This window comes from Mus caroli, unplaced genomic scaffold (assembly GCF_978045245.1).
Source record: "Mus caroli unplaced genomic scaffold, Mus_caroli_1 scaffold_8, whole genome shotgun sequence".
In the NCBI taxonomy this organism is placed as follows: domain Eukaryota; kingdom Metazoa; phylum Chordata; class Mammalia; order Rodentia; family Muridae; genus Mus; species Mus caroli.
The window spans coordinates 53,719,697-53,740,559 of NW_028227263.1; the positions used below are offsets into that span (position 1 = coordinate 53,719,697).

Here is a 20,863-nt window from a genome sequence, read left to right on the forward strand (position 1 = left end):
GAATAATGTAACCATCATATCTCTCTCCAATTTTATAAGCCTTCTCCAATACAAAAGAAACACTTTGTAGACACCTACCCTTTGTGTGTGTGTCTGTGTGGTATGTGTGCACTTGTGTCTTCAGGTCTACACATACACATGCCTGCCCCAGGGAAAATGGCAGCTGTCCTCTCTCTCACCTTCCACCTTACTTTTTGAGACAGGGTCTCTCACTGAACCTGAAGCTGCTGGGCTCTGCCTGTCTCCACTCTGAGTTCTCTTACCCATAGAGCTATCTCTGCACCCCCAATACTTGCATTTAACTGCCAAATTCAACTAGACTGAACACAAGATAAAAGGGAGCTTAGGGTTTACCAAAGCTTATTAAATATGTACTATGAGACCGGCAAGAAGAGTGAGAGTCTGTGGTCTCCCATGTCATCCTCCTGGTCTGTGGGGCCATTTCTTCCAAACATCCTCCTATCCAAAAAAGAGTCTGGTGCCTGTGCTCTGTGTTCCCAGGTCCTTTATGTACACTGGTGCTGGCCCTAAGACCAAAGGGTATGATGTGTCTCTTCTGCTAGACTCAAACTGTCTACGGGCAAGGTTCTACCAAATCGCAATTGCTAGTATCTATAGTAGCTGGTCGTATAGCAGATAGCAATGTTTGGTTAATGAATTAGAGGTGATGCGACATCAACACTCAAACAATAGTACCCTTTACCAGATGGCAGAAATTCGTCAGTGAGACCAAGAGAAACTAGAAATGATTGGATCTTATACACATCAATGACCATCACCTGTTCATTGATGTGGAAACTGAGTCTCAAAGATGTCAGATAACTCAACCAAGGTACCCTCAACAGTAGCAAGAAGACGACGAGTGGTGGCAGTCACCTGCCCTTGTGACTGAGTTCAAAGGCAGCGATCAACTCACACTTAGCCCAGAGAGAGGCCACGTGGTTTACTGGATACGTGGGCTGCAGGTATCATCTTGTTCCTGCCACCTGCCAGTCATGTGACCTCTAGCAAAGTGACTTTATCTGAGTCATAATTTCTGCATCTGTTAACTGGGCTATTAATAGCTCCCAAGTCGTTGGGGCTATTAAGTCTGCCAACATACGTAAAGTGCCTAGCAAAGTATCAACACTATGTGCTAAACAAACATTTTCTGGGTGAATCATGACTGAGTCCCTGTCCAGCATAGCACAACATCACAAACCTGGTTTAGACTTTGCTTTTAACTCTCTGCCAACCTGGAAGGTGGCAAGGTTACCTATGATTATAGAGCCATATAATTGGAGACTGCTTCCTTGGTAGAGTTAGATCTTAATTAAAGGTGCTCTTCAACGTCACCTCTGACAACACTACTCACTGTTCCCTTCCTCTGAGTTGACCTCCCAACTGTCCTCATGTCACACAAAAACTACCCAGCCTCTACTGCCTAGCCAGACTTACCCTGTCATGGGACAAAATGATTTGAATGAGAAATGCCCCATGCAGGCTCAGATATTTGAACACTTGTTCCCCCAGTTGGAGGTACTACTAGGGGTGGTTTAAGGTGTGTGGTCTTGCTGGAAGGAATACATCCCGGGGGATGGGGGGGGGCTATGAGAGGTTAAAGCCCTGTGCTTTCAGTAAAGGATGTGTGCCCTCAGATTTTTGTCCCAGCTGCTACACCTGCTGCCTTCTGATATGCTGTCCCTGCTGCCACTGGGACCCTAGTCCTCTGGTACCCTAAGCTAAAGTGAACTAACTCTTTCTTCTATAGTTGCCTTGGTTACATAGCACCATAACAGAAAGTTCTAGCACCATAACAGAAAGTGACTAATACAGAGAAGGAAGAAAGCATCTCTAATCCATGTGACCTCACCAGTCCTTCCTTGTCTCAATGGTCACTTTCCACTACACTGTGAAGCATCCTACAGTCTGAATGGCCATGTCCCCTCCAAAATTTACACTGAAATTGCAGTTTAAGTGCAGACAGTGTTAAGAGTACTAATGACTGATTCAACCATGAGGTCTAGTGATCTCATAAACGCATTAGTGACCTAGAAATGTACATGAAAGGGTTGGATAGATGGCTCAGTAATTAAGAGCACTTAATTGCTCTTGCAAGAGGACCTGAGTTCAGGCTCTAACACCCATGCTAGGCAGCTCACAATCACATGTAACTCTAGTTCCAGGGGATCTAACAAGGTCTTCTGGTGTCCTTGGGCCAACAGGACTTACACAGGCATGCCCAACAGGCATGCACACACATACATAATTTAAAAAATAAGAATAAATAAATCTTTTCAAAAGTCCCTGAAGGGCAAGTTCATCCCCTGGCATATGAAGACACGGAATGGAAATACACAGCATCTTGGGGGCAGAAAGCAGCTACCAGTAGATGCCTGCCGTGCCTTACCTTGTCCTCCCAGCCTGCAGTGCCTTAGAAATAAGGAAGGTTAGGAAGCAGGAGCTGATGCAGAGGCCATGGAAGGATGTTACTTACTGGCTTGCTTCCTACCAGCCCAGGGATGGTACCACCCACAAGGGGACTTTCCCCCTTGATCACTAATTGAGAAAATGCCTTACAGCTGGATCTCGTGGAGACATTTACCCAACTGAAGTTCCTTTCTCTGTGATAACTCCAGCCTGTGTCAAGTTGACACACAAAACCAGACAGTACAGTTGGTTGGTTGGTCTTTAATCATAGGAAGGTACATCCAATCTAAAATCATCTGAACAATTTATATAATCAACCATTTGACTAGTACAAAACAGGTCTAGCAGCAGAAATCAAGACTGTCAAATGATTTTAAGCATTTCACTGAAGCTCTCAGACATAAGGCATCCTCTTTAGACTTTTGTCAAAATTAAATGGCATAATTTATCTAGTCAGTGCAATGGTTGGAATATCATAAAAATTTTAAATATGTTCAACATTATAAAGTTATAATAAATACAGTTTATTGCACATGCAATCATGTCTTAGCCATAACTATAAAAGCAACAAGTAGACAAAACTTTTGTAGGTAACAGTCAAAACGGAATTAAGTCCTACAGAAATAATCCGTCTAGGCATGGTGGAGGCAGAGGCAGCCATGAGTTCAAGGCTAGCCTGATCTACATAAGAGTTCCAAGCAAGCCAAGAAAGGCTAGCTACATCATGGGACCCTGTCTCAAAAACAACAAAACAACAAAACAAAACAAAACAAAACAAAACAAAACAAAACAAAATCTACAGCTCCAAGAGGTAGAGACTTCCTCACCTCAAAGAGAAGCACTTAAGCTATACTAAAGATTGTCTTAGCATCTAGCCAATCAAAAATCTCATAAATATTCTTTTTACTTTTATTATTTTAACTATTATTTCATGTGGCTGTGTGTTTTACCTCCATCTTTGTTTGTACGCCATGAGCATGGCTGGTGCCTGCAGAGATGACAATGGACATCGGATTCCCTAAAACTACACTGACAGATGGCTCTGAGTTACCAGGTGGCTGCTGAGAATCGAACCTAGGTCCTCTACAAAAGTAGCCAGTACTCTTAACCACTGAGCCATCTCTCCACTCCCTCATAAATATTTTTAATCACTATTATTTGAGAGGCTTTGTTTCTTTATGGTGCATGAACTAAGTCTGTTCTAAAGTTATTACATGCATTTACTAAGTATACTTATTTGTTTGTGTGGTATGTGTGTATGTATGTGTATGTGAGCATGGAGGTGGGGTATAAACACATATGCCATGGTGCACATTTAGAGATTAGGACATCTGAAGGAGTAGATTCTCTCCTTCTATCACATGGGTCTCAGGAATGGATGGCAAGTAGTCAGAAGTGCTCTTACCCACTGAGCCATCTCACCAAAACTGAATCATTCATATATAGAGGCTTGAAGAAGAAAAGACAAAAACGAAGTAATTATTTCAGATAGACATATTTCTTTCAGTTTTTCTCAAAAGCTTAGTTCCCAAGCCCACTCTTATACATACAAATTTCCACGAGCATACAAATTTCTTCTGAGGGTCACCTGGATTTTCCAGACTAATGGCATTCTTCCCAAAGTTAGCTCTTAAGAGATTCACCTGCCTCTGCCTTCTAAGTGCTGGAATTAAAAGCATGCATCACCACTGCCCAGCTCCAAAGTTAACTCTTAGAAAGCAAAATTATTGAATCTTGACCAGAAAAGCTTATTCAGCTTTCTTTTTGTCTGCCAAAAACAATTAAAATTTGGCATGCCTAATTAAAATTGCTCTCTAAGACAAAATTAAAAGCCTATGTGGGGATGGGAAGGAGAAAAAGAAGAGACCATTGCACAAATGCTAATACTGGCCCCGAATTTCCCCAGATGGCAAAGGTGACCATTCCCCACAATCTTTCCGAGACAGTCCGAGTTCCACAAAAAACAAATGGTAGGTTAAGATGACTTCTTCCTACAGTGGCTTAGTGATTTGGTGTGAGTACTTTCTAAAGCTTTTCAAGTCAATGGATTTATAAATAAGGGAGACATTTCTGTCAGACCATGATCCCCAGTTTGTTTGTTTGTTTGTTTGTTTGTTTGTTTTTTGAGACAGGGTTTCTCTGCATGGCCCTGGCTGTCCTGGAACTCTCTCTATAGACCAGGCTGGCCTCGAACTCACAGAGATTCACCTGCCTCTTCTGCCTCCAGAGTGCTGGGATTAAGTGTGTCATCACCGCCCAGCCTATTTATTTATTTTTAGTGAATGAATTTTTACACTGGGTCTTGCTCTACAGCCCTAGCTAGCCTGAACCTTGAAATGTTGAACATGTTGGCCTCAAACTCACCAAGCCCATGCTGCCTCTGCCCCAGAGCGCTAGAATTAAAGGTGTGCACCACCAATGCTGGATGAGTTGCAATTTCGGTTCAATGCAATACTGTCACTATATACCATAGATGAAACTACTTACATGTTTATTTTTATTATTTTATGTATATTCAGAAACTCTGTGTGTTTGTGTGTGTGTGTGTGTGTGTGTGTGTGTGTGTGTGTGAATTCTTCTCTTAACTCCAGCCCCAAATAAGATAATTTCGACTCCCACATCATGTCTAAGAGTGACCATTTGTCTTGCTCATTGGAGGATGACCAAAATCAACCAGGTCAGGCAGCATCCGGAGATCAGACTGGGTTTAATCCTTACAACCACATTACACCCTAAGGAGTGGTACCTCTCCTCCAACTTTCTTCTTTTATCTCAAAGTTCGTTTCAGTCTTACCAAAAATTTTGAAGTCAGTTACTAAGAATTTATTTCCTTAAACTCACAGAAATCCTCTTGCCTCTGCCTCCAGGGTGCTGGGATTAAAGGTGTGTGTTTTACCCAAATTACCCAAATATTAATAATGTTGTATCCCATTTCTTTCCCCTTATCATTTTCTCTCCTATAGATACTACTTTATCTCTAAATATGTAGTATTTCCTTAAAAGCCAGGAACATTCCCTCCTATCTCCACAATATGGTTATCAAAATCAGGAAATTAATACTGACCCTAAATCTAATCCAGTTTCAAACCTTAATTAATTTTTACTCACTTTCCAAAAAGCATTCATTATGGCAATATGAATTATATCAATGGACAAAGAGAAAATGTCTTTGATCCAAGAACTAGCCCAGGACCGCGTGTTGCATTAGTGTTGATTTGTCCTTCAGTCTCCTTTAACTTAGAAGCAGGCCAGTCTTTCACACCCCATCTTATTTTGTGAGACAGGTCTTTCAAAGAATCCAAAGCCTAGTTCAGCTATCAAGAGACCCAAAGATCCACCTTGCTTGCACGGGATTTCTTGCTTAGTGGCCTCTTACCCACTGAGCCATCTCCCTAGGCCCTCGTGGTTACTTTCTCGTTATGTATTTGAGGGAGAAATTCTACAAAGTGGTGGGGTCTTTTTTCTCATAAGTCTATTTGTCTCATCATTGATATTAACTTTGGTCAGTCAGCAAAAGTAATATCCTCCATTTTCCTCAACAATTTTGCTTGTTTCCCATCCCCACCCATTTACAACTAATGAGTACCTATCTGTGAGGAGATGCTGAGGCAGGCATCCCCTGCTACAGACAATGAGAACTTTAGAGAAAATGGGACTTATCCAATGTCATAAAGCTTAAAGATACCAAAACATAAACGCAAAGCCATATGTAAGTTCCCACATTGAGATTTCTCATAAAGGCCCTCTGTTTCCCACACCAGCCACCACGGCTAAAGTAGCCTCATCTATCTCCTAACCCTGTGCAGAGGAAGCTCACAAAATGACCTCATGGCCCACAGAATCCTAGTCTTAAAGTCTAGGACAAAAATAAGGTGGAGTGTGAAAGATGTGAATGCTTCTAAATTAAAGGAGACTGAAGGACAGATAGACCCTAAATGTCTAGATCAAGTGATCAGTCACTCTGTCTCTCATGTTCTTTCTACTTAACCCTAAGGCATCCTGAGGGCAGCCCATCAGACCTGAAGGAAGGCCTCCTGAGCACAGCCCTTTACACCAGAAGGAAGGCTCTACACTCTGGGCAATGAATGGGATTGTGCTGGTGGAAGGAAAGTCGGGGGACACTAAAAAGTCTGACAGGAACCTCTGTGTGCATTTGGACACCAGGCTGAAAGGGGAAACCTTGAAACCATCTCTCGCACCCTGACCATTCAACTAGCTGGCTGAAGCTCTTCTTTCTGAGCTGCTGCCGCTACTGCTGCGCTCTCGCTCTCGCGCTCTCTCTCTCTCTCTCTGTCTCTCAAGATTAATTTTTTTTAAAAAAATTTAATAAGGATTGCCTACATGTAAGTCTGTGCACTGCATGCATGCCTGGTACCCACAGAAGCCAGGAGAAAGCTTCAGATTCCCTAGAACTGGAGTTACATGCAGTTGTGAGTCACCAGGTGAGTGCTGGGGATTGGACTCAGGTCCCTTGGGAAGAACAGCCCTTAACTGCTGAGCCATCTCTCTAGTCTCTCTTCCTAGTTTTTTTATTTTAGTTTTAGAATCAATGTTACATTGTTAATGTATTGAAACAGTTAAGAAAATCAATATGCTATATACTCACTAGAATAGATACAATGATTTTTTAACAGATATTGGCATAGAAGTAGAAAAACTTGAACTCTTTTTAAATAACTTATTATTTTATTTTATGTATATGAATGTTTTGTGCCTATGTATAGGTGCACCACACACTTGACTGGTGTCCAAAGAGATGAGAAGACAGTGTCAAGCTTCCTGGAACAGGAATTGCAGAAAGTTGTGAGCCTCCCTGGGACTCAAACCCAGAGCCCCTGGAAGAGTAGCAGGTGTTCTTAACCACTGAGCCATCTCTCTGTCCCATATCCTGAACAGAAATTATCAAAATATATATCCACCTAAAAACCTAAAATATATGTTGACAGCAGCATTTTTCAAACTGGCCAAAAAGTATAAGCAACTCAAATTATGCATAATATGAAAATGGATCCATAAAATGCAGAATAGCCATACAATGGAATATTATTTGATAATAAAATGTTATGCAGCACTGATACAGAATGCATGATGGGTGAAGTTTGAAAATATTATGCTAATGAAAGATGTCATTCAAACAAGACCACATATGGTATAATTTCATGCATGTTAAATGACTGAAGTAGGAAATGTATACAGAAAGTGTAATAGAGGTAGCCTTGAGCTGGGCAGGCAGGGGTGTGAAAAATAGCAAATAACTGCTAAGGGCTTTGAAGTTTCTTTTGGTGGTGATTTTAAAAAATCTTAAAATTGGTTGTGATAACATTTTTTGTGGTGAAGAAAAAAAAAATCCTAAAGTTGACTATACAACTTGATCAACATATTAAAAATATTAAATTGTATATTTTTAAAGGGCAATTTATGTGGTATGTGTTAACCACACTTCAATGGAGCTACTTTTAAAATCAATACTCTATACTTGTTAGGGTAGCTCCAACCTATAGAATCCCAGCACTCAGAACACCAGACATAAGAACTGTCTTAAGTCCGAGGCCACCCTGTGCTTCAAAATGAGGCCAGATCAGCCTGGGCTACAGAGTAAGAACCTGTCACAAACATGATATATGTATATCAAAATATCTCAGCACACATGTGTACACACTCACTGTCCATAATCCACATGCTGTCTGTCCATCACCTACCTTCTACCAGTAACCCATAGCATAGTATTTTTCCATAGCCTTCCAGGGTTTCTTTGTGCAAATTCAAAATATTATTATCCCCTCACAAAATACATTTCACACTTCCTTCTATCACTTACTATATATATATATATATATATATCCTCAGAGAACACCCGAACTCTTGTTTGTAGCTTTAAAGATTTTCCCTTGTGTAAACATATCCAGTCCCCTGCTGTTGCACAATTCCAATCACTTTCTAACAGCAAGATGCTGCAATGATTGCACTCGATCCTTTAATTTGGTTTCGACAGATGACACTCTGTTCCCAGACAGCCAGGACAACGTGTGGAGCAGCAGGAAGCATTCTGGAGTTAGGACAGTATTTGCAACTGGTCTCTCCTGTTAAGTGGCTATGTGACTAATCACACCTTGAATTACTTGTGGCTTCTAAGACTTAGTTTCCATACTTTCAAGAGCATCTTGCCTACTTTACCACATGCTTTTAGGAATAACTATAAGATTGGTCTCCTCGTTACATCTTTTTTTTTTTTTTTTTTTTTTTTTTTGGTTTTTCGAGACAGGGTTTCTCTGTGTAGCCCTGGCTGTCCTGGCACTCACTTTGTAGACCAGGCTGGCCTCGAACTCAGAAATCCGCCTGCCTCTGCCTCCCGAGTGCTGGGATTAAAGGCGTGCGCCACCACGCCCAGCTTCCTCGTTACATCTTAGACAACGGAATATCAGAAAGCATAAAGGGAAGAAGCCTGATAACGATTATAATACACTGAAGGACAAACAATTGGAGGACAGTAGTGGGTGTTTGAAGTGGCAAGGAGGAGCCGGAAGCTAACTGATCATATGATACATATAAGATGAGGGAATTTAGAAAATATTAGATGAAGGTTGTAGAGAATCCTCATACTGGTCATTTCAATATGATGTCCTTTTCATGGGAAGTCCTGACTTTCCACCTTAACCATGGTCTCAACCCTTATATCACCAGGGATCTGACAAACTGACCCTACACATCCTTCAGATACAAGGGGTTGAAGTGCAGCTGAAAATTCCAACCAAAATCCTTAACCCACATTTAATAATGAGAAAATGATCAGAAAAATCCAACTTCAGTCTACAGAACAGACTTAAGACTTTCAAAGATCTTAACACCAAGACAAGAAGACAGATATATATTATCCTACACGAAAAATAAACAACTAAAGGACACAATTATCTTGTATGAATGATACCTGACTAGATTTTGGATCAAGCATCTTTTAAAAAAAAGGGTTAGCCGGGCGTGGTGGCGCACGCCTTTAATCCCAGCACTCGGGAGGCAGAGGCAGGCGGATTTCTGAGTTCGAGGCCAGCCTGGTCTACAAAGTGAGTTCCAGGACAACCAGGGCTACACGGAGAAACCCTGTCTCGAAAAACCAAAAAAAAAAAAAAAAAAAAAAAAAAAGGGTTATTAAAAGGAAAAGGGTTATTAAAGGGACATGGTTCGGCTGGTAAGGTGCTTGCTGTGGAAGCCTGAAGACATGAGTTCAAATCCTCAGCATCCATTATATACATATATATATGTATATATATATATGTGTGTGTGTGTGTGTGTGTGTGTGTGTATAATATTATATATTGCAATATATTATATATATTATGAGTATACTATAGCTGTGTTTGGACACACCAGAAAAGGGCATCAGATCCCATTACAGATGGTTGTGAGCCACCATGTGGTTCCTGGGAATTGAATTCAAGACCTTTAGAAGAACTCTTAACCTCTGAGCCAGCTCTCCATCCCAAGCATACATGTTTTTAAAAAGCTGAGCTTAGCCAGGTATGGTAGCACAACACCTTTGGGAGGCAGGGGCAGGCTAGCCTAGTCTACAGAGCAACTCGATGACAGCCAGAACTACACAAAAAGCCCTGCCTCAAAACAAACAAACAAATGAATGACTGACTAAATCAAAAGCTGAACTCAGAGGCACATGCTAGAGTTGTAGCACTAATGAGAGGTAACAAGAGGATCGCTGGAACTCGTGGGCCAGACAACCTAGATATTCAAGTTTATTAAGACACCTAGTCTCAAAAAGTAAGGAGAGGGATTAAGAAAGCCATTAGACACATCTTAACCTCTAACCTCCAAACACACACACACACTATCAATCAATGTAATTTAAACATTTTAAATTTGCATAGGATTGAAAGAGAATAGCATACAGAATACACCTTCATGGTGTATCTCCTTCTGAAGACCTTACTAAGTAAGAGATCTGAGTCTTACAGAATCAAGAGGCGTGTAAGAAAACCTCCACCTTTGTTTCTCTATCAGAACACCCAGTACAGGACCTTGTATTTAACCTATGTACATAAGTTCTGATTGACAAAGTAGAAAAGACTTTATGAGAACAAGAATAACATTCTTCCTTTAAAAAAAAAACGCCACTGGAATCACAGGAACGATTGCTATGAACTAGTTTAGTCAGAGGTGCCAGCACCTTTCAGACAGCATATATTTATGTGCTTATGCACATGCAAATTTGTCAGAGCTATTTTACACACATGTCCTAGTTAGGTTTCTGTTGCTGTGATAAGACACTAACTAAACCCAACTTAGGAGACGAAAGCCAAAGTAGGAAGTGAGGCAGAAACCATGGATCAGGACCCAAAGCAGAATGAGGGAGGAAGGCAGTTTGCTGGCTTGCTTCCAAACTCAGGTTCAGGTATCTTATACCTGTCAGAACCACTTGCCTAGGGGTGGTGCCACCCACAGTGGGCTCCACCCTCCTGCATTAATCAATCAAGAAATGCCTCACAAACATGCCTTTTTGTTTTGCTGTGACACTCTTGAAGACAACATTTAACAGCAGCACATGCACATATTAGACTAAATGAAGGACTCATTATATCCAATAAGGATTTATTTTTATTTGTTTGCTTGCTATTTTGTTTTGGTTTTCTAGACAAGGTTTCTCTGTTTAGCCCTGGTTATCTAGAACTCTTGTAGACCAGGCTAACCTTGAAATCGGACATGCACCCACCAGAGTGCTAGGATAACAGGCTTGCACTACCATGCATCAAGGATCTTAATGGTCACCTAATGTCCTGCTCCCATTCAAATTTCCCCAAATGTCCTCATAATAAGATTTGTTTTTTCTTTTGTTTTTAGGGCTTCATTCAAAGATTACAGGCTGCTATGTTGTCTTATCTCTTTAACCTTCTTTAATGTTTACCTTTCATTCTATTCCATGAATCATTCATGATGTGGTGAAGATCACAAGCGGGCCCTGTGTATAGTGCATTCCACAACTTGGATGTGTTTAATTATTTCCTCATGATTAGATGCAAGTTAAACATTTCTGGTAAACATCGAGGTTTCTACTCCAGCAACTCAGCGCTGACGAGGTGAGCTCCAGCTAGTCTCATTACACCATTTCTCCTTTGTCACTGTAAGGATGAAATAGGCACCACCCAATAAATAAAACGTTGAAAGTTACCAATAAATGTAATATTTAAAATAGCTGCCATGAGGACGAGCAGATGGCTCGGTAGTTGAGAACACTTTTGCCATTGTAGACGTCTTTAGTTCAGTTCCCAGCCCCCACATAATCATTAGTAACTCCAGTTTTGGGGGATCTGACATCCTTTTCCAACCTTTGCACACACCAGGTGTACTTGCGATACACACATGTATGTATATACATGTGGTACATACATACTGTCAGACATTCATACGAATAAAAAATCTTTAAAATTTTTCTTAAATCTACTATGAACAACAGTTATATCAGGCTTAGTGCCAGATGCTTAAAATATAGTCTCAAGCCTAGAGACATGGCATGGTGGTTAAGAGTATTGCTCCTCTCACAGAAGACCCAGGCTCAGTTCCCAGTACTCATATAGTGGATCATAATCATCTGTAATGTGTTTCAGGGGATCTGATATTCTTTGCTGGCCTTTGAAGGCACTAAACCCACACACACACAAATACACACTTATGCGCATACAATAAATAAATCTGAAAATATATTCTCATTTAATCTTCACTATAATCCTCCTTCAAAACAGGTTCAAAGAAGTTAAGGTATTTGTCCAGGAGCATGCATAATGATAAGAGTAATTGCTTAAATGAACTATAACACAAAAACACATATAAATTAACTCAGGATCACATGGGTCATGTCTTCCTGATAACCTTCAAAGGACCATTAAGTTACAGGTTTGTTCTACAACATTGAAAGAAAAATAAAATCCCAAGAACCTCTACGATAGACTAATGTTGAGGCTGCTAGTTTTCAAAGGTTAGATTCCTGTGGGAAGGAACCTGAGAATACATTATCTGTGGGTGACATAAAATTCCTCTTCACTTGGAAATGTTCATTTAAAGACTGGCCACATTTCTACTACAACCAAGAAAATACAGCAATGATTTCCTAAGTAATGATAACACTGTAGAGTTTTGATTTTAAACTTTCCTGTGCAATAAAATAAGGGGTTAAGATACATTAGAGAGGGCTGGTGAGATGGCTCAGTGGGTAAGAGCACCCGACTGCTCTTCCGAAGGTCCAGAGTTCAAATCCCAGCAACCACATGGTGGCTCACAACCATCCGCAACGAGATCTGGCGTCCTCTTCTGGAGTGTCTGAAGACAGCTACAGTGTACTTACATATAATAAATAAATAAATCTTTAAAAAAAAAAAAGATACATTAGAGAATTCTTCGTGCTACAGAAAAATCTTTTTTTACCAAGGAAAAATATTGTAAATAGTTCACCCAATTGTATTTATCTGGTGTGATGTTGCTGATCTGTAAAATTCAAAAGTCCGTTGATTTAGGGAATATTATTGGCCGTTAGAATGATTTTGGGGAAACTAACTTGAATTTAGGAAGCTGAGCCCTAAAAGAAACCAGAACTGAAATACTTCTGGATTTCCCTAAACTTATCCACAAAAAAAAAGACTATATATAGGTCTCAGAAAATGAACTGCTAGTAGCCATTTACATTTGACATTTCATTATTAAAAGCAGCAGCTTTCAATACATTGAAATTTTTCTTTATTTAGAAAGTATCCTTAGAGGGACTGGAGAGATTGTTCAGAGGTTGAGAGCACTGACTGCTCTTCCAGGGATCCTGAGTGCAATTCCCAGCAACTACATGGTGGCTCACAACCATCTATAATGAGATCTGACACTCTCTTCTGGTGTACAGGCATATATGCAGGCAGCACATATGTACATAATAAATTAATAAATCTGAAAGAAAGAAAGAAAGAAAGAAAGAAAGAAAGAAAGAAAGAAAGAAAGAAAGAAAGAAAGAAAGAATCCTTAGTAGTTAATAAACATGCAAAGTCCCTAATTTGTGCAAGGCCTGTGAACACCTCCCTAGGGCTGTTCCTTGCCTTCATTTCTAGAGCTGAAGGCTGGGGGCCACATCGTTAAATTCCCACCCTCCAAGAATGAATGCCTCCTGAGGGGTTGTGATGTCCTAGAATTTCGATTCATCCCTCCATTTAATCACGTGTCTTTCCCCCTTCAGAGAAATCTCTTGAAAGCAAACACTATTTCATGAGAGGTTGCATTCATAGCATGATGCACCTACATCTGGGTATACTGTTGTGGGATAAACCCATTGTATAGATGAGAAAACTAAACCTTGAATATGAATATGCCATTCCCAATATTATAAATCAATAAATAAGTAGTACCCTATCCTAGCCTCATCACATCTCTCTTCCTTAGACTACCATGCCACATCCCATACAACCATGGGAAGAATAAAACAAAGATCTTAGATTGTTCCAAAAGCCTCAAATTCAACAGAATCCAGAGCCCTACCCACCTCTTCTTGAACAAACTGAGTGCCCAATCAGCTTTCTCTTTCTCTGTAAAAGTCATCTGGATTGCTTAAAAAGAAAAAAAACAGAAAACACAAGCCATATTCTACTTTTTCTTCCTAGTCTCACATCTAATCAATCAATAATACATTTACACAATTATAATTTTCAAACCTAGTGTCTATCCAGTCTCCGCCGAGTCATTACCTGTTGTCATGACTCCAAAACGATACGCTACTTGGCCAAACATTCCTCACAATTTTTTCTTTAGATTTTAAAAATATCTGTCATTTATTATTGGTGTGTGTGTGTGTGTGTGTGTGTGTGTGTGTGTATGTGTGTCCTACCCATCAGCACATATATGGAAGTGTCAGAGGACAACTCTTAGAAGTCAGTCTTCTCCTTCCACCATGGGTTCCTGGGACTGAACCCAAGTCCTCAGGCTTATATGGCAAGTTTACCCTAGAGCCATCTCCCTAACCATGGGGTGTTTTTAAATGTAATTCCACATGTGATATTCATCTAGCTAATTAAAGTACTTCCTAGGTTGCCATTACCTGAGGACAAAGACCCAAACCACCTTGTCATTCAAAATAGCCCAGGCTCCAGCCTCTCCTACCTCTTCCAGCTCCATCTCCTCCTCACCACTCCTCTCTGTACTCTGAATGTGCAGTTCCTTCTGCCTACAAACCCTAATTGCCTTACTCAAAGCAACTCCCACTGCCACCTCAAATTAACTCTGACCACTCAAGTCCCTTCAAATGCCACTTCCTAAAGGAAACCTTCCCTGGTTACACCAGAAAAGGGAACAGTCATATTGGGCACTTTCATCCCATCTTGCAAACCCCTGGGAAGAAGCATACATGACACTTGGAATACCTCAATGCAGGGGGGGAACATTTCTCTTCCTTGATGCACCACAGAGCTTATCACACAATACCTGCTCAACTGACATATTTGCTGTTGGAGTAAGTTTCAGGCTTTACCATGGAGGATTGTAGCAAATAAGCCAAGGAAACCAAGAAGCAAAGGTTGGTGTCCCTTTGTAGACACCCTGAGTGTCCCTTTGTAGATATACAAACTGAGGCAGAAAGAAACTTGCAGCTCTTGAAAGTCATAAGGACAGCATTGACATCTAATCTTCATCTCATTCCTCCTCCCAACTGAACCATCCCCCCCACCCCCACACACACACCCAGGAAGCAAGGGGGTATTGCAGGAAAGAGGGATTAGTACTGCAAGGTAGTACAAAAGAAGTCTCATCACCTGTCACCCAGGCAGACTTCAAATGGACAATGGCCTTTAAATTCCTGGTTAAGAAAAAAGAAGATATAGCTGCCACCACACCCATGTCTTGGGGAGAGCAGCATAGAACAACAAACTTCTTTCTTCCACAGAGAAGACAAAATGGCAGGGACTCTAACTACCTTCAAAAGACGCAAACAGTTTGCCTGCCTGTACTGCTGTTACTCAGCATCAGGCTCAGGGGATCCACTGTTTTCCCACCACTCCCTGGAACAGGGAAGAAACACAAATACTACATGAAGCAGAAGCTACTCAAGACTACTTTGGGAATGACGAGAGCATTTTGTGTAAAGCAGTTTTGCTGAACCATGGGGACTGAGCAGTGCCGTGGAAAGGAAGAGTCCCAGGCCTGCATGTCATTGTCCACATGCTCGCGGGCCCAGGTTATGTCTGCCATGGAAAGCACAACCCCAGCCCTGGGTCGGGGCTCGCTGGTGTCACCCTACCAAGCACAGATTCCAAGGGGGCAAAAATGCCAGTACCTCTTCAAAGAGGACTCTGAGCAAAGATTCACACATAGCCTACATCCTCTAACTCCAGGGTTCCTTCCAGGAAGGCAGGATGAAGGTGTGGAGGGCGGTGTGCAGAGACTGGAAAGTGACTTAGAAAAAGAGATGTGATACTCTCCTGCCACAGGGGAAATCCTCAAAGAGAAAGGGCAGTATTTACTGCAAATAGACAAGGGGGAGGGGAAATAGAATCTGAAGAGATGAGAATTGGGTAGGGAAAGAAAGAAGGGCACAGAAGAGAAGGGCAGAGTGCCATCACAAAGCTGTAGGAAGAAGCAAATACAGCATGCTGGGTTTTCCCCAAATCTAACCACTACCCGCTGCACTCCCAATAAATCCCTCCACTTACAAAGCTGTCCTTTGCATTTGGTAACATGAAGCATTTAACAAAGTGTCACCCAGCAGCTCCAACTTTGGAGACCTGTGCATCTCAATTAAAAATGAATAAAATTGGTTCCCAGAAGCTAAAGACAGACAGTAAATGACTTTTCCTCTAAAGTTGGCAGAGGCTGTGAAAAGAGCTTTAGCCTTTTGGAGTTAAGCAAACACCCTGGCGGTTCTCCTTCTTTTGACATTCCTAAAGGGGGTGTGGTTGACCCAAAGTCCATTCATTTCCAAGGTTGTATATCTCTCAGCCAAAGACTGGCCCCATCTGTTCCGGAGCCAGCCAGCTGTTTATCTCAAAGGAACATATTTATTGCAGCGTTCATCCCTGTAACTCTTAAGAGGAGAGCCAGCATCATACAAGTCAGAATGTCGCCTGCCTTATTAAATGTGTCAGTTCGTTGGAAAACAAAATTCAAGCAAACAGCACACTACCACGCTCCCGAGTTTCACTGGTCAGGTTCTCTGTTCTTGGATACCTTTCATTAAAGTCCAGTAACGGGGTGACACAACATCCAACTTTTCCTTCCCCTAAAGTGTTAAAAAGAGGAAAAAAAAAGCACCCAGGTTCCTAATCGATTCCGTCTGCAAACCGTTATTTCTGAGTGGAGACTAAGCCTCGGAAACGGCAGCTTGTTACAGTACCATTGTCAGTGGCAAGAGCCTATTGCGATGTAATTTAAAACACTCACACAAGCACAAATTCTACTTCCAAACCATCCCGAATCCCGCAGTAGGGAGAACACAAAAAATGAAAACGCTTAACAAAAATGCTGCTTCTAGCAGCCGAAGAGATCCTTCCCTAGACACGTGAAATATTTCTGACTGGCACGGAGTGCACCATTAAAGGACACTGTCACCTCAAATCAGCAGGAAAAGGCGAGACAAACGACACAAACATACAAACATAAAATAAAGCCCTACGAAACTTAAGCGACTCAAGAGAAACATGCTCATCTTAAAAATAGTGTGTGCTAGTCCAAGCGACACAAATGTTCTCAAGAAGTACGGCCACATTAAATTACTGTCTCCATTTCTCCCCACACATCACCCTTTCCCACTCAAACCTCAGCACTGGGGTCGTGGAATGACAGGACTGCAGTCCCCCACCTTTGCCCTCCTCGTGTTTTCCAAGTGCACTTCCCAACATCCTTCCCAGCCCAGCCCCCTCTCCTAGCCTCAAAAAGGTTAAAGGGAGTTGAGGCGAGGAAATTGGCAGGCACCAGTCCTCTGGCGGGGGCAGGTTGCAGGAGTTGTTCTTTGCAGTGACCCAAATTGCACAGAGCTATTTAGCTCTTAGCAGCGCCGGTGAGAACCTCCCGAATCCATACCCCCAATTCCCGGCCCCATCTTCTCAAAAGAAAGCCTTGAGAACTAAGCGGGAGGGATAACTTGGGAAAACGATTTGAATAAATCACTTCAACTCACCTGGTTTGGGATTTTTCTCCCCACCCCAGGCATAAAAAGAAATGATATACGAATGAGTCACGCACGCAAGAGAAGGTGCTGCGGTGTCCTAAGTCCAAGGACTGGAGTCAGTCCCTGCCCTGGTCCTGCTGCTACTCAGGGCTCAGCTGGAGCGAGCGGCAATAGCGAGCCCAGCAGCAGCAGCGGGGGGGCGGGGGGTGGATAGACCGTAGCACAATGAATGCAGTAGGGTTTTGCAATGACATCATCCCTCTGTCCGAGCGGCCCCAATAGCCATGCTCCAGAGCTGTGCACTCTGGGATCTGTAGTTCTTTGAAGTCCGGGAGCGACGTAGAGGCTACAGCTGGAACTACAATACCCAGGATGCTCTGGTCAGAGCGCCCAGAGAAGGACCGGACCGGCCGCCATGTTGGAGCCCTGGAGCTGCGGCGAGCCGAGGTTTCGGGGGGCTCGTGGAGCCGAGAGGTGGCATGGTGAGAATGGTGAGGCTAGGATGTAGAACTTGATAGCCTCGCGCACCGGCTAGGACCGAATGGAGGCTACACTGGGGACCTTCAGGGCTGTCGAGCCAGAAATGCCATCGCAAGTCGGAATGAACCGCAACCCGCAGGGGTTGCACAAGGCCTCGCCACCCCGGGACACAGGGAGTCGCTTTACTGAACGTGGAGAACCCCTTAGACTTCCTAGGGAGACTCTCTGGGCAAAAGGTGTCTTTGTTGTGGTGTGGGGACTCGGGACGACGGGCCTCGCGCCTGTAAGACGAAAAGCTCGCGTGCACCCTATGAGTGGAGCTAAACCTAGGTTAATTTTTATTTATTTATTTATTTATTTTTTGCCTTGTCATTTTTCTTAATCCCTCATGATCGTTTCCTCAGGTGTCGGACCCCTGCACCCACCACTGAATTTTCGTTCGGTCGTGAATTGCAAAGGGCCTCAAAGAAATCCTTTGCTAAATAATGTGATCGCGAAGGGTTGTGGAGCTTGGCCCTGAAAATGACAAAGGAAGGATCTACCCAAAGAAGTTAGCGCCTAATCTTTCTTACCCCACCAGCGAACGTAAACGACATTGAAAAGGGACTGCAAGTGAGCAGTCTTACTCGACTAACGCTGAATGAACTGTGCTAAAATACTGCGTATATTCGAAGTTGATAACCGTGGAAAACTTCCCTTTTCTTTTGTTACCTATTTTGTGCAAAATAATGTGTTTTGTTGTGACATCTTCGTGCAGATAACGTTAGTTAACACATCATCCCCTTCCCTTAGCCACGTGATACCCTTACCGATGAAAATGCATTCAGAATACTTAAAGAACTTTTGAGCCTCAGCATCTCAAATAGCACCTTTTCTCCAGTAACTCAAATAGTACTGTGTGTTTGTTTTTCAGGTTCAGAAGTTCACTATAGAAAGATGCCAAAAGACCTTCTGAGGGTCTCTGAAAAGTTAAAAATGCTGATATGCATAATTTGAGTGTTTTATTTTTCCCTCCCGAGCTTTTCGAAGGAGATGGCTAGCTCGGTGGTGAGGATTCCCACAGCACAGTCAAGACCCTGGATTGGATCCCTAGCACTGGTTTGTTTGCATCAGTGAAAATATATACTGTGCCTCTGTTAGAAATTAATAAAGTTCCAGTAGGTCTTCCTTTCAAAAAGCTAGGCAGGCTGCTTTTTAAATTGCCAAAACACAACAGGAACCTTCAAAGATATATGGAGATGATGGTACTTAAAAAGGCCGTTTATGGAGATGATGGTGCTTAAAAAGGCCGTTTTTTTTCAAAGATTGGCTTGTGGTGTGAGAAGCAGCCACAGAAGTGGCAGATGCCATTCTTGTGGATTCAGCAACGTGAAAGCCTCAGAAATACTACGATCTTCTGCTTGTAATGTTGGTAAGTACCAGAAAGGAGCCAATAGCTACCATTTCCTTTCTGTCCTTTGATGGAAATGTAGAAATGGTTCAGGCTAATGAATCTTTGTTTTTATGAGCAGTAACCTGAGTTTGAGTTATGTGGAAGACTGATTTATTGAAAGAAAATAACAGGATGGGTGAAAATAGTGTGGAAAATGGGGGTGATATAATGTAATGGCTTCCATAATTTGTACGTGATTGAGTACTTTGAAGTATTTTCGCCTTCTCTATAGTGGATAGTCAACCGTAGATGCATGGAAAAAATATCAGTGTCTTCAGAAAGACTAAAATTAAGCCTAAATTCTCACAGGAAAAAAATTCCATATTTAGAAACTTAAGGGAAAACATTTTACCAGAAAAAAAAAAAAAAGTATCTTTCAGACCTCCTTTTTGATTATGGTAAATGCCATACTCCCCATTTCTTCAAGTTGATACAGATAGGCACACCATTAGATTTGCCAAATATGGTTTGGGGAGTTTTTAGGGGTTTTTTTCCACCCTCGGAGCAAATCTTTACTTCATTTTGGATAATAAGAAAACTAAAATTTTTCATATTTTAGGCGTTCTTTCATGTAGATTTTTGCTGCTAGATTTCCTGCATGGCTTAAGGTAAATGGAACAAATGTCTCTCAAAATTTGAAATCTAATCTAAATGACATCAGATTTATATTAATTAATGGCTACCTAGAAAAGCAAGCTTTATCTTACCATCTTATTTCTCAGATTTTAGCAGGCTCGGCTAATTAAAGGGCACTAGAAAACATGTCTTTGCAAGGATATATGCTGATAAACTATATATGTTAATGAATATAACCATTTCCAGAAATTCAGGTATGCAGAGATGCTCAACTGTAACCATTTATGTAAAAAGTAGGTATACATTCATAGTCTTTAAGAATTTTTGATGATGCTGTGTGTGTATATGATCTTGTTATAAACTATAATCCTGAGTTGTATCTCTCTTGTTATACGCAGCTTTATTGAAATGAAATTCACATATGCCCTTCACCTACATAAAGGGTGCAGTCCAATGGGTTTTAGTTTGCTCAGAGTTTGAGCAATCAACACAATTATACAAAAAACAAACAACAACAACAACAAAAAAAACCCAATGCAAAACCATGCTTGTAAGTATAAGGAAATAATTGGGGAAGGATTTTTGCCTTCTAAAGTGGTAATACAAAGCTTATTGTGGGTAATGTCTTAGAGTACTTCAATTACAGTTGCAATACTGTAAGTAAATAGCATGTTCCTTGTATGTAATAAGTGGCCTTTACTGGAAACATACTATTTTGTTTGCCAATTACATGTTACAACACTGTCACAGTTGAGAATTCTTTAAGAGTGATGCATACTTACATTGATGGCTTTCTTTTTCTGTAGGATTATCATGCTGGGCATTATGCCTTCCTTGAA

General features: G+C 41.5%; 1 protein-coding gene across 2 annotated transcripts in view; it reads right to left on the bottom strand.

The window, feature by feature from the left end:
* Rab30 (RAB30, member RAS oncogene family) overlaps positions 1-17,823 on the bottom strand; it is a 96,871-nt gene extending 79,048 nt beyond the window's left edge. The window contains exons 1-2 of one of the 2 annotated variants that reach the window (XM_029479376.2): positions 17,546-17,823; positions 11,318-11,531 (exon numbers count right to left, since the gene is read on the bottom strand). The gene's annotated coding sequence lies outside the window, so the exon portion shown is untranslated. The remainder of the gene's footprint in view (positions 1-11,317; positions 11,532-17,545) is intronic. The other variant, XM_021167802.3, reaches the window with a different exon arrangement.
* Between the last annotated feature and the right edge of the window lie 3,040 nt (positions 17,824-20,863).